General features: G+C 49.0%; 21 non-coding genes across 21 annotated transcripts; all 21 read right to left on the minus strand.

Annotated features, from left to right (window-relative positions):
- Positions 1 to 519: 519 nt before the first annotated feature.
- On the minus strand, positions 520 to 592 carry Trnaf-gaa (transfer RNA phenylalanine (anticodon GAA)). Its single transcript has one exon. It is a non-coding gene; the product is annotated as a tRNA-Phe (tRNA).
- A 559-nt stretch (positions 593 to 1,151) lies between these two features.
- Trnas-uga (transfer RNA serine (anticodon UGA)) lies at positions 1,152 to 1,233 on the minus strand. The gene has a single exon. It is a non-coding gene; the product is annotated as a tRNA-Ser (tRNA).
- A 702-nt stretch (positions 1,234 to 1,935) lies between these two features.
- Positions 1,936 to 2,017, minus strand: Trnas-cga (transfer RNA serine (anticodon CGA)). The gene has a single exon. It is a non-coding gene; the product is annotated as a tRNA-Ser (tRNA).
- Positions 2,018 to 2,155: 138 nt separating this feature from the next.
- On the minus strand, positions 2,156 to 2,228 carry Trnak-uuu (transfer RNA lysine (anticodon UUU)). The gene has a single exon. It is a non-coding gene; the product is annotated as a tRNA-Lys (tRNA).
- Positions 2,229 to 2,767: 539 nt separating this feature from the next.
- Trnaf-gaa (transfer RNA phenylalanine (anticodon GAA)) lies at positions 2,768 to 2,840 on the minus strand. The gene has a single exon. It is a non-coding gene; the product is annotated as a tRNA-Phe (tRNA).
- A 559-nt stretch (positions 2,841 to 3,399) lies between these two features.
- Positions 3,400 to 3,481, minus strand: Trnas-uga (transfer RNA serine (anticodon UGA)). The gene has a single exon. It is a non-coding gene; the product is annotated as a tRNA-Ser (tRNA).
- A 701-nt stretch (positions 3,482 to 4,182) lies between these two features.
- On the minus strand, positions 4,183 to 4,264 carry Trnas-cga (transfer RNA serine (anticodon CGA)). Its single transcript has one exon. It is a non-coding gene; the product is annotated as a tRNA-Ser (tRNA).
- A 138-nt stretch (positions 4,265 to 4,402) lies between these two features.
- Trnak-uuu (transfer RNA lysine (anticodon UUU)) lies at positions 4,403 to 4,475 on the minus strand. Its single transcript has one exon. It is a non-coding gene; the product is annotated as a tRNA-Lys (tRNA).
- A 539-nt stretch (positions 4,476 to 5,014) lies between these two features.
- Trnaf-gaa (transfer RNA phenylalanine (anticodon GAA)) lies at positions 5,015 to 5,087 on the minus strand. The gene has a single exon. It is a non-coding gene; the product is annotated as a tRNA-Phe (tRNA).
- Positions 5,088 to 5,646: 559 nt separating this feature from the next.
- Trnas-uga (transfer RNA serine (anticodon UGA)) lies at positions 5,647 to 5,728 on the minus strand. Its single transcript has one exon. It is a non-coding gene; the product is annotated as a tRNA-Ser (tRNA).
- A 701-nt stretch (positions 5,729 to 6,429) lies between these two features.
- Trnas-cga (transfer RNA serine (anticodon CGA)) lies at positions 6,430 to 6,511 on the minus strand. Its single transcript has one exon. It is a non-coding gene; the product is annotated as a tRNA-Ser (tRNA).
- Positions 6,512 to 6,649: 138 nt separating this feature from the next.
- Trnak-uuu (transfer RNA lysine (anticodon UUU)) lies at positions 6,650 to 6,722 on the minus strand. The gene has a single exon. It is a non-coding gene; the product is annotated as a tRNA-Lys (tRNA).
- Positions 6,723 to 7,261: 539 nt separating this feature from the next.
- Trnaf-gaa (transfer RNA phenylalanine (anticodon GAA)) lies at positions 7,262 to 7,334 on the minus strand. The gene has a single exon. It is a non-coding gene; the product is annotated as a tRNA-Phe (tRNA).
- A 559-nt stretch (positions 7,335 to 7,893) lies between these two features.
- On the minus strand, positions 7,894 to 7,975 carry Trnas-uga (transfer RNA serine (anticodon UGA)). The gene has a single exon. It is a non-coding gene; the product is annotated as a tRNA-Ser (tRNA).
- Positions 7,976 to 8,677: 702 nt separating this feature from the next.
- Trnas-cga (transfer RNA serine (anticodon CGA)) lies at positions 8,678 to 8,759 on the minus strand. The gene has a single exon. It is a non-coding gene; the product is annotated as a tRNA-Ser (tRNA).
- A 138-nt stretch (positions 8,760 to 8,897) lies between these two features.
- On the minus strand, positions 8,898 to 8,970 carry Trnak-uuu (transfer RNA lysine (anticodon UUU)). Its single transcript has one exon. It is a non-coding gene; the product is annotated as a tRNA-Lys (tRNA).
- A 539-nt stretch (positions 8,971 to 9,509) lies between these two features.
- Positions 9,510 to 9,582, minus strand: Trnaf-gaa (transfer RNA phenylalanine (anticodon GAA)). The gene has a single exon. It is a non-coding gene; the product is annotated as a tRNA-Phe (tRNA).
- A 559-nt stretch (positions 9,583 to 10,141) lies between these two features.
- On the minus strand, positions 10,142 to 10,223 carry Trnas-uga (transfer RNA serine (anticodon UGA)). Its single transcript has one exon. It is a non-coding gene; the product is annotated as a tRNA-Ser (tRNA).
- A 701-nt stretch (positions 10,224 to 10,924) lies between these two features.
- On the minus strand, positions 10,925 to 11,006 carry Trnas-cga (transfer RNA serine (anticodon CGA)). Its single transcript has one exon. It is a non-coding gene; the product is annotated as a tRNA-Ser (tRNA).
- Positions 11,007 to 11,144: 138 nt separating this feature from the next.
- Trnak-uuu (transfer RNA lysine (anticodon UUU)) lies at positions 11,145 to 11,217 on the minus strand. The gene has a single exon. It is a non-coding gene; the product is annotated as a tRNA-Lys (tRNA).
- Positions 11,218 to 11,756: 539 nt separating this feature from the next.
- Trnaf-gaa (transfer RNA phenylalanine (anticodon GAA)) lies at positions 11,757 to 11,829 on the minus strand. Its single transcript has one exon. It is a non-coding gene; the product is annotated as a tRNA-Phe (tRNA).
- Positions 11,830 to 12,131: the final 302 nt, after the last annotated feature.

Consider the following 12,131-nt stretch of genomic DNA (forward strand, 5'->3'; position numbering starts at 1 on the left):
TCCCACGATGCACAACTATACATTGACTCATGTCCTTTACTGTTGTGCAATCGCTGCATGGGGCCGTTACTAATAAAACGTCGCCTAAATGCTGTCTACAAACTTATCGCGCTAAGCCCGTAACACACTATCGAAGACTGCTGACACACGATGCAACAACAAATTGTACCAGTTGTTACGTCTCATACGTTGGAGCAGAGAATTTACGTGTTTTGTCGACACTCACTGGGCAATTGGAAAATTCACAAGCATTTCGAATGCAATGTTTCCCACGCTTTCGCTCATTTCACGGTTCCGTTGAAGACGTTCTTCACCACCTGACACAGAAAAAGGAATGCAGTCGGTAGGATATTTTTAATTCTTTTGCTTCTAAGGGTGTTAGTTGTCTAGTAAGTTCCTCTTATGGCATGCAATTGACAACCAGAACAGCTACAGGAGAGAGTCATTTTTGTTGTCAGCGGTAGTTGCATTATCACACACGCAGAGTAATTCCATTGGCGTCGCATCAAAACGAGTACCTGCCGAAACCCGGGATCGAACCAGGGACCTTTAGATCTTCAGTCTAACGCTCTCCCAACTGAGCTATTTCGGCTGACGTCGAAGGTTGCCATTTGCATGTCTTCGTTCACTTCTGCCTCGTTGCCAATTTCACAGTCACCTTCGTCTGATAAGACACAGGGACGCTGAAGGGCGAGCAGCCGATGCAGTGAAGTTCCACACACATTTCTTCAGCTTCCGTCATCGTAACAAGCAAACATGTCGACTCGATAACCCGTGCTATATCGATGCCAGGGGCAACTCGTGTGCAGAGAACGAGACACAAGAAGGAGTGAGCCTCTCCACCATATGAGAGGCAGTATCTAGCAGATACACACGGTAAAACATTCGACTTGCGTTAGCTCATAAATTGCTACACGTCATCGTCTGCAAGCTAAAATGGACACATCTGCACTGCCCAGTGAGGCGACACTTGTACTAACACCTGGTGGACGGCTGTGAGACTAGGAGATGAGCTGCGGCTTCTGGGGGCGACTGTAACGCTGCGCCCTCGATCAAATAACACTGCACATTGCTGGTGACCCACGTGTTTAGTAGTGACGCAACTGCTAGGATGCAGCTCAACGTCCGCCTTTTGAGAGCGAGAAAATTTTCGCAGTCGGCAGGACTCGAACCTACGCTCCCAGAGGGAATCTGATTTCAAGTCAGACGCCTTAACCACTCGGCCACGACTGCCGGTGGCGGAAGCGACTCCCGACAAGTGAAGCCGCCATCTTTAGAAGCAATCTGATGGCAGAAAACGGCGTGGCCTCACTCTTTGCTGTAGGGTTTCCATTAGCCGTTACGAAAGTGTACTAATTTTCGCCCAGACAGGGACTTGAGCCCAGGACCCTTTGGTTGAAAACCTAACGCTCTACCGACTCAGCTATGCGGGCCCACGCACGAGCATTATCGTACAGCTGCGTGGTGTGCGAGTGTTTCGCATGTCGTAATTACTGACTTATGGCTCCAATGGCGACTTCACCGACTTCCCACTGACGCACCGCTGACGCTAGTTTTCTGTCGTCTTAAAACGATGGACATACCTCCAAGCAGCTGCGAGATCTTAAGAAAAGAAAAAAAAAACGCTGCACCACTGCTTTTGCCGCACTCGAATGATTGAAATTGCGATTCTTAAAAAGAAAATGAAATGTCCGCTCTGTCCAACACTTTCGAGCACATCTGTGTACTCACCATCTCAGCGACGGCTTTCTGCAGTCCCAGCGTCAGTGCGAGGTGAACCGAAAGGCACAGTAAGTAGCTGTCGTCGCGAAAACTCAGTATTCTTAAAACGTAAATTTTCGTCTTGTTGAGAATGGCATCACTGGTTGCACCCGCATTCGCCCACGCATGTCACATGTGTGCGAAAACGTTTGCTCCTCTTTACGCAAAATCGCACGCAGCCGGTAGGATTCGAACCTACGCTCCCAGAGGGAATCTGATTTCGAGTCAGACGCCTTAACCACTCGGCCACGACTGCCGTTAGCGCGGTGTTCTCTCGACACATGCAACTGCTACCGTTTAAAACACTGTGGTGTCAGAAAACGGCGTAGCTGCATTATTTTCCGTAGCGTTTCCACCGCTACCAGACGAATCGCTACCAAAGTATTAAAATTTCCGCCCGGACAGGGACTTGAACCCTGGACCCTTAGGTTAAAAGCCTAATGCTCTACCGACTGAGCTATCCGGGCTCACACAAGGCTGCAAAACCTCCCACGATGCACAACTATACATTGACTCATGTCCTTTACTGTTGTGCAATCGCTGCATGGGGCCGTTACTAATAAAACGTCGCCTAAATGCTGTCTACAAACTTATCGCGCTAAGCCCGTAACACACTATCGAAGACTGCTGACACACGATGCAACAACAAATTGTACCAGTTGTTACGTCTCATACGTTGGAGCAGAGAATTTACGTGTTTTGTCGACACTCACTGGGCAATTGGAAAATTCACAAGCATTTCGAATGCAATGTTTCCCACGCTTTCGCTCATTTCACGGTTCCGTTGAAGACGTTCTTCACCACCTGACACAGAAAAAGGAATGCAGTCGGTAGGATATTTTTAATTCTTTTGCTTCTAAGGGTGTTAGTTGTCTAGTAAGTTCCTCTTATGGCATGCAATTGACAACCAGAACAGCTACAGGAGAGAGTCATTTTTGTTGTCAGCGGTAGTTGCATTATCACACACGCAGAGTAATTCCATTGGCGTCGCATCAAAACGAGTACCTGCCGAAACCCGGGATCGAACCAGGGACCTTTAGATCTTCAGTCTAACGCTCTCCCAACTGAGCTATTTCGGCTGACGTCGAAGGTTGCCATTTGCATGTCTTCGTTCACTTCTGCCTCGTTGCCAATTTCACAGTCACCTTCGTCTGATAAGACACAGGGACGCTGAAGGGCGAGCAGCCGATGCAGTGAAGTTCCACACACATTTCTTCAGCTTCCGTCATCGTAACAAGCAAACATGTCGACTCGATAACCCGTGCTATATCGATGCCAGGGGCAACTCGTGTGCAGAGAACGAGACACAAGAAGGAGTGAGCCTCTCCACCATATGAGAGGCAGTATCTAGCAGATACACACGGTAAAACATTCGACTTGCGTTAGCTCATAAATTGCTACACGTCATCGTCTGCAAGCTAAAATGGACACATCTGCACTGCCCAGTGAGGCGACACTTGTACTAACACCTGGTGGACGGCTGTGAGACTAGGAGATGAGCTGCGGCTTCTGGGGGCGACTGTAACGCTGCGCCCTCGATCAAATAACACTGCACATTGCTGGTGACCCACGTGTTTAGTAGTGACGCAACTGCTAGGATGCAGCTCAACGTCCGCCTTTTGAGAGCGAGAAAATTTTCGCAGTCGGCAGGACTCGAACCTACGCTCCCAGAGGGAATCTGATTTCAAGTCAGACGCCTTAACCACTCGGCCACGACTGCCGGTGGCGGAAGCGACTCCCGACAAGTGAAGCCGCCATCTTTAGAAGCAATCTGATGGCAGAAAACGGCGTGGCCTCACTCTTTGCTGTAGGGTTTCCATTAGCCGTTACGAAAGTGTACTAATTTTCGCCCAGACAGGGACTTGAGCCCAGGACCCTTTGGTTGAAAACCTAACGCTCTACCGACTCAGCTATGCGGGCCCACGCACGAGCATTATCGTACAGCTGCGTGGTGTGCGAGTGTTTCGCATGTCGTAATTACTGACTTATGGCTCCAATGGCGACTTCACCGACTTCCCACTGACGCACCGCTGACGCTAGTTTTCTGTCGTCTTAAAACGATGGACATACCTCCAAGCAGCTGCGAGATCTTAAGAAAAGAAAAAAAAACGCTGCACCACTGCTTTTGCCGCACTCGAATGATTGAAATTGCGATTCTTAAAAAGAAAATGAAATGTCCGCTCTGTCCAACACTTTCGAGCACATCTGTGTACTCACCATCTCAGCGACGGCTTTCTGCAGTCCCAGCGTCAGTGCGAGGTGAACCGAAAGGCACAGTAAGTAGCTGTCGTCGCGAAAACTCAGTATTCTTAAAACGTAAATTTTCGTCTTGTTGAGAATGGCATCACTGGTTGCACCCGCATTCGCCCACGCATGTCACATGTGTGCGAAAACGTTTGCTCCTCTTTACGCAAAATCGCACGCAGCCGGTAGGATTCGAACCTACGCTCCCAGAGGGAATCTGATTTCGAGTCAGACGCCTTAACCACTCGGCCACGACTGCCGTTAGCGCGGTGTTCTCTCGACACATGCAACTGCTACCGTTTAAAACACTGTGGTGTCAGAAAACGGCGTAGCTGCATTATTTTCCGTAGCGTTTCCACCGCTACCAGACGAATCGCTACCAAAGTATTAAAATTTCCGCCCGGACAGGGACTTGAACCCTGGACCCTTAGGTTAAAAGCCTAATGCTCTACCGACTGAGCTATCCGGGCTCACACAAGGCTGCAAAACCTCCCACGATGCACAACTATACATTGACTCATGTCCTTTACTGTTGTGCAATCGCTGCATGGGGCCGTTACTAATAAAACGTCGCCTAAATGCTGTCTACAAACTTATCGCGCTAAGCCCGTAACACACTATCGAAGACTGCTGACACACGATGCAACAACAAATTGTACCAGTTGTTACGTCTCATACGTTGGAGCAGAGAATTTACGTGTTTTGTCGACACTCACTGGGCAATTGGAAAATTCACAAGCATTTCGAATGCAATGTTTCCCACGCTTTCGCTCATTTCACGGTTCCGTTGAAGACGTTCTTCACCACCTGACACAGAAAAAGGAATGCAGTCGGTAGGATATTTTTAATTCTTTTGCTTCTAAGGGAGTTAGTTGTCTAGTAAGTTCCTCTTATGGCATGCAATTGACAACCAGAACAGCTACAGGAGAGAGTCATTTTTGTTGTCAGCGGTAGTTGCATTATCACACACGCAGAGTAATTCCATTGGCGTCGCATCAAAACGAGTACCTGCCGAAACCCGGGATCGAACCAGGGACCTTTAGATCTTCAGTCTAACGCTCTCCCAACTGAGCTATTTCGGCTGACGTCGAAGGTTGCCATTTGCATGTCTTCGTTCACTTATGCCTCGTTGCCAATTTCACAGTCACCTTCGTCTGATAAGACACAGGGACGCTGAAGGGCGAGCAGCCGATGCAGTGAAGTTCCACACACATTTCTTCAGCTTCCGTCATCGTAACAAGCAAACATGTCGACTCGATAACCCGTGCTATATCGATGCCAGGGGCAACTCGTGTGCAGAGAACGAGACACAAGAAGGAGTGAGCCTCTCCACCATATGAGAGGCAGTATCTAGCAGATACACACGGTAAAACATTCGACTTGCGTTAGCTCATAAATTGCTACACGTCATCGTCTGCAAGCTAAAATGGACACATCTGCACTGCCCAGTGAGGCGACACTTGTACTAACACCTGGTGGACGGCTGTGAGACTAGGAGATGAGCTGCGGCTTCTGGGGGCGACTGTAACGCTGCGCCCTCGATCAAATAACACTGCACATTGCTGGTGACCCACGTGTTTAGTAGTGACGCAACTGCTAGGATGCAGCTCAACGTCCGCCTTTTGAGAGCGAGAAAATTTTCGCAGTCGGCAGGACTCGAACCTACGCTCCCAGAGGGAATCTGATTTCAAGTCAGACGCCTTAACCACTCGGCCACGACTGCCGGTGGCGGAAGCGACTCCCGACAAGTGAAGCCGCCATCTTTAGAAGCAATCTGATGGCAGAAAACGGCGTGGCCTCACTCTTTGCTGTAGGGTTTCCATTAGCCGTTACGAAAGTGTACTAATTTTCGCCCAGACAGGGACTTGAGCCCAGGACCCTTTGGTTGAAAACCTAACGCTCTACCGACTCAGCTATGCGGGCCCACGCACGAGCATTATCGTACAGCTGCGTGGTGTGCGAGTGTTTCGCATGTCGTAATTACTGACTTATGGCTCCAATGGCGACTTCACCGACTTCCCACTGACGCACCGCTGACGCTAGTTTTCTGTCGTCTTAAAACGATGGACATACCTCCAAGCAGCTGCGAGATCTTAAGAAAAGAAAAAAAAACGCTGCACCACTGCTTTTGCCGCACTCGAATGATTGAAATTGCGATTCTTAAAAAGAAAATGAAATGTCCGCTCTGTCCAACACTTTCGAGCACATCTGTGTACTCACCATCTCAGCGACGGCTTTCTGCAGTCCCAGCGTCAGTGCGAGGTGAACCGAAAGGCACAGTAAGTAGCTGTCGTCGCGAAAACTCAGTATTCTTAAAACGTAAATTTTCGTCTTGTTGAGAATGGCATCACTGGTTGCACCCGCATTCGCCCACGCATGTCACATGTGTGCGAAAACGTTTGCTCCTCTTTACGCAAAATCGCACGCAGCCGGTAGGATTCGAACCTACGCTCCCAGAGGGAATCTGATTTCGAGTCAGACGCCTTAACCACTCGGCCACGACTGCCGTTAGCGCGGTGTTCTCTCGACACATGCAACTGCTACCGTTTAAAACACTGTGGTGTCAGAAAACGGCGTAGCTGCATTATTTTCCGTAGCGTTTCCACCGCTACCAGACGAATCGCTACCAAAGTATTAAAATTTCCGCCCGGACAGGGACTTGAACCCTGGACCCTTAGGTTAAAAGCCTAATGCTCTACCGACTGAGCTATCCGGGCTCACACAAGGCTGCAAAACCTCCCACGATGCACAACTATACATTGACTCATGTCCTTTACTGTTGTGCAATCGCTGCATGGGGCCGTTACTAATAAAACGTCGCCTAAATGCTGTCTACAAACTTATCGCGCTAAGCCCGTAACACACTATCGAAGACTGCTGACACACGATGCAACAACAAATTGTACCAGTTGTTACGTCTCATACGTTGGAGCAGAGAATTTACGTGTTTTGTCGACACTCACTGGGCAATTGGAAAATTCACAAGCATTTCGAATGCAATGTTTCCCACGCTTTCGCTCATTTCACGGTTCCGTTGAAGACGTTCTTCACCACCTGACACAGAAAAAGGAATGCAGTCGGTAGGATATTTTTAATTCTTTTGCTTCTAAGGGTGTTAGTTGTCTAGTAAGTTCCTCTTATGGCATGCAATTGACAACCAGAACAGCTACAGGAGAGAGTCATTTTTGTTGTCAGCGGTAGTTGCATTATCACACACGCAGAGTAATTCCATTGGCGTCGCATCAAAACGAGTACCTGCCGAAACCCGGGATCGAACCAGGGACCTTTAGATCTTCAGTCTAACGCTCTCCCAACTGAGCTATTTCGGCTGACGTCGAAGGTTGCCATTTGCATGTCTTCGTTCACTTCTGCCTCGTTGCCAATTTCACAGTCACCTTCGTCTGATAAGACACAGGGACGCTGAAGGGCGAGCAGCCGATGCAGTGAAGTTCCACACACATTTCTTCAGCTTCCGTCATCGTAACAAGCAAACATGTCGACTCGATAACCCGTGCTATATCGATGCCAGGGGCAACTCGTGTGCAGAGAACGAGACACAAGAAGGAGTGAGCCTCTCCACCATATGAGAGGCAGTATCTAGCAGATACACACGGTAAAACATTCGACTTGCGTTAGCTCATAAATTGCTACACGTCATCGTCTGCAAGCTAAAATGGACACATCTGCACTGCCCAGTGAGGCGACACTTGTACTAACACCTGGTGGACGGCTGTGAGACTAGGAGATGAGCTGCGGCTTCTGGGGGCGACTGTAACGCTGCGCCCTCGATCAAATAACACTGCACATTGCTGGTGACCCACGTGTTTAGTAGTGACGCAACTGCTAGGATGCAGCTCAACGTCCGCCTTTTGAGAGCGAGAAAATTTTCGCAGTCGGCAGGACTCGAACCTACGCTCCCAGAGGGAATCTGATTTCAAGTCAGACGCCTTAACCACTCGGCCACGACTGCCGGTGGCGGAAGCGACTCCCGACAAGTGAAGCCGCCATCTTTAGAAGCAATCTGATGGCAGAAAACGGCGTGGCCTCACTCTTTGCTGTAGGGTTTCCATTAGCCGTTACGAAAGTGTACTAATTTTCGCCCAGACAGGGACTTGAGCCCAGGACCCTTTGGTTGAAAACCTAACGCTCTACCGACTCAGCTATGCGGGCCCACGCACGAGCATTATCGTACAGCTGCGTGGTGTGCGAGTGTTTCGCATGTCGTAATTACTGACTTATGGCTCCAATGGCGACTTCACCGACTTCCCACTGACGCACCGCTGACGCTAGTTTTCTGTCGTCTTAAAACGATGGACATACCTCCAAGCAGCTGCGAGATCTTAAGAAAAGAAAAAAAAAACGCTGCACCACTGCTTTTGCCGCACTCGAATGATTGAAATTGCGATTCTTAAAAAGAAAATGAAATGTCCGCTCTGTCCAACACTTTCGAGCACATCTGTGTACTCACCATCTCAGCGACGGCTTTCTGCAGTCCCAGCGTCAGTGCGAGGTGAACCGAAAGGCACAGTAAGTAGCTGTCGTCGCGAAAACTCAGTATTCTTAAAACGTAAATTTTCGTCTTGTTGAGAATGGCATCACTGGTTGCACCCGCATTCGCCCACGCATGTCACATGTGTGCGAAAACGTTTGCTCCTCTTTACGCAAAATCGCACGCAGCCGGTAGGATTCGAACCTACGCTCCCAGAGGGAATCTGATTTCGAGTCAGACGCCTTAACCACTCGGCCACGACTGCCGTTAGCGCGGTGTTCTCTCGACACATGCAACTGCTACCGTTTAAAACACTGTGGTGTCAGAAAACGGCGTAGCTGCATTATTTTCCGTAGCGTTTCCACCGCTACCAGACGAATCGCTACCAAAGTATTAAAATTTCCGCCCGGACAGGGACTTGAACCCTGGACCCTTAGGTTAAAAGCCTAATGCTCTACCGACTGAGCTATCCGGGCTCACACAAGGCTGCAAAACCTCCCACGATGCACAACTATACATTGACTCATGTCCTTTACTGTTGTGCAATCGCTGCATGGGGCCGTTACTAATAAAACGTCGCCTAAATGCTGTCTACAAACTTATCGCGCTAAGCCCGTAACACACTATCGAAGACTGCTGACACACGATGCAACAACAAATTGTACCAGTTGTTACGTCTCATACGTTGGAGCAGAGAATTTACGTGTTTTGTCGACACTCACTGGGCAATTGGAAAATTCACAAGCATTTCGAATGCAATGTTTCCCACGCTTTCGCTCATTTCACGGTTCCGTTGAAGACGTTCTTCACCACCTGACACAGAAAAAGGAATGCAGTCGGTAGGATATTTTTAATTCTTTTGCTTCTAAGGGTGTTAGTTGTCTAGTAAGTTCCTCTTATGGCATGCAATTGACAACCAGAACAGCTACAGGAGAGAGTCATTTTTGTTGTCAGCGGTAGTTGCATTATCACACACGCAGAGTAATTCCATTGGCGTCGCATCAAAACGAGTACCTGCCGAAACCCGGGATCGAACCAGGGACCTTTAGATCTTCAGTCTAACGCTCTCCCAACTGAGCTATTTCGGCTGACGTCGAAGGTTGCCATTTGCATGTCTTCGTTCACTTCTGCCTCGTTGCCAATTTCACAGTCACCTTCGTCTGATAAGACACAGGGACGCTGAAGGGCGAGCAGCCGATGCAGTGAAGTTCCACACACATTTCTTCAGCTTCCGTCATCGTAACAAGCAAACATGTCGACTCGATAACCCGTGCTATATCGATGCCAGGGGCAACTCGTGTGCAGAGAACGAGACACAAGAAGGAGTGAGCCTCTCCACCATATGAGAGGCAGTATCTAGCAGATACACACGGTAAAACATTCGACTTGCGTTAGCTCATAAATTGCTACACGTCATCGTCTGCAAGCTAAAATGGACACATCTGCACTGCCCAGTGAGGCGACACTTGTACTAACACCTGGTGGACGGCTGTGAGACTAGGAGATGAGCTGCGGCTTCTGGGGGCGACTGTAACGCTGCGCCCTCGATCAAATAACACTGCACATTGCTGGTGACCCACGTGTTTAGTAGTGACGCAACTGCTAGGATGCAGCTCAACGTCCGCCTTTTGAGAGCGAGAAAATTTTCGCAGTCGGCAGGACTCGAACCTACGCTCCCAGAGGGAATCTGATTTCAAGTCAGACGCCTTAACCACTCGGCCACGACTGCCGGTGGCGGAAGCGACTCCCGACAAGTGAAGCCGCCATCTTTAGAAGCAATCTGATGGCAGAAAACGGCGTGGCCTCACTCTTTGCTGTAGGGTTTCCATTAGCCGTTACGAAAGTGTACTAATTTTCGCCCAGACAGGGACTTGAGCCCAGGACCCTTTGGTTGAAAACCTAACGCTCTACCGACTCAGCTATGCGGGCCCACGCACGAGCATTATCGTACAGCTGCGTGGTGTGCGAGTGTTTCGCATGTCGTAATTACTGACTTATGGCTCCAATGGCGACTTCACCGACTTCCCACTGACGCACCGCTGACGCTAGTTTTCTGTCGTCTTAAAACGATGGACATACCTCCAAGCAGCTGCGAGATCTTAAGAAAAGAAAAAAAAACGCTGCACCACTGCTTTTGCCGCACTCGAATGATTGAAATTGCGATTCTTAAAAAGAAAATGAAATGTCCGCTCTGTCCAACACTTTCGAGCACATCTGTGTACTCACCATCTCAGCGACGGCTTTCTGCAGTCCCAGCGTCAGTGCGAGGTGAACCGAAAGGCACAGTAAGTAGCTGTCGTCGCGAAAACTCAGTATTCTTAAAACGTAAATTTTCGTCTTGTTGAGAATGGCATCACTGGTTGCACCCGCATTCGCCCACGCATGTCACATGTGTGCGAAAACGTTTGCTCCTCTTTACGCAAAATCGCACGCAGCCGGTAGGATTCGAACCTACGCTCCCAGAGGGAATCTGATTTCGAGTCAGACGCCTTAACCACTCGGCCACGACTGCCGTTAGCGCGGTGTTCTCTCGACACATGCAACTGCTACCGTTTAAAACACTGTGGTGTCAGAAAACGGCGTAGCTGCATTATTTTCCGTAGCGTTTCCACCGCTACCAGACGAATCGCTACCAAAGTATTAAAATTTCCGCCCGGACAGGGACTTGAACCCTGGACCCTTAGGTTAAAAGCCTAATGCTCTACCGACTGAGCTATCCGGGCTCACACAAGGCTGCAAAACCTCCCACGATGCACAACTATACATTGACTCATGTCCTTTACTGTTGTGCAATCGCTGCATGGGGCCGTTACTAATAAAACGTCGCCTAAATGCTGTCTACAAACTTATCGCGCTAAGCCCGTAACACACTATCGAAGACTGCTGACACACGATGCAACAACAAATTGTACCAGTTGTTACGTCTCATACGTTGGAGCAGAGAATTTACGTGTTTTGTCGACACTCACTGGGCAATTGGAAAATTCACAAGCATTTCGAATGCAATGTTTCCCACGCTTTCGCTCATTTCACGGTTCCGTTGAAGACGTTCTTCACCACCTGACACAGAAAAAGGAATGCAGTCGGTAGGATATTTTTAATTCTTTTGCTTCTAAGGGTGTTAGTTGTCTAGTAAGTTCCTCTTATGGCATGCAATTGACAACCAGAACAGCTACAGGAGAGAGTCATTTTTGTTGTCAGCGGTAGTTGCATTATCACACACGCAGAGTAATTCCATTGGCGTCGCATCAAAACGAGTACCTGCCGAAACCCGGGATCGAACCAGGGACCTTTAGATCTTCAGTCTAACGCTCTCCCAACTGAGCTATTTCGGCTGACGTCGAAGGTTGCCATTTGCATGTCTTCGTTCACTTCTGCCTCGTTGCCAATTTCACAGTCACCTTCGTCTGATAAGACACAGGGACGCTGAAGGGCGAGCAGCCGATGCAGTGAAGTTCCACACACATTTCTTCAGCTTCCGTCATCGTAACAAGCAAACATGTCGACTCGATAACCCGTGCTATATCGATGCCAGGGGCAACTCGTGTGCAGAGAACGAGACACAAGAAGGAGTGAGCCTCTCCACCATATGAGAGGCAGTATCTAGCAGATACACACGGTAAAACATTCGACTTGC

The sequence above is a fragment of the Schistocerca cancellata genome, unplaced genomic scaffold (assembly GCF_023864275.1).
Source record: "Schistocerca cancellata isolate TAMUIC-IGC-003103 unplaced genomic scaffold, iqSchCanc2.1 HiC_scaffold_691, whole genome shotgun sequence".
Lineage (NCBI taxonomy): Eukaryota > Metazoa > Arthropoda > Insecta > Orthoptera > Acrididae > Schistocerca > Schistocerca cancellata.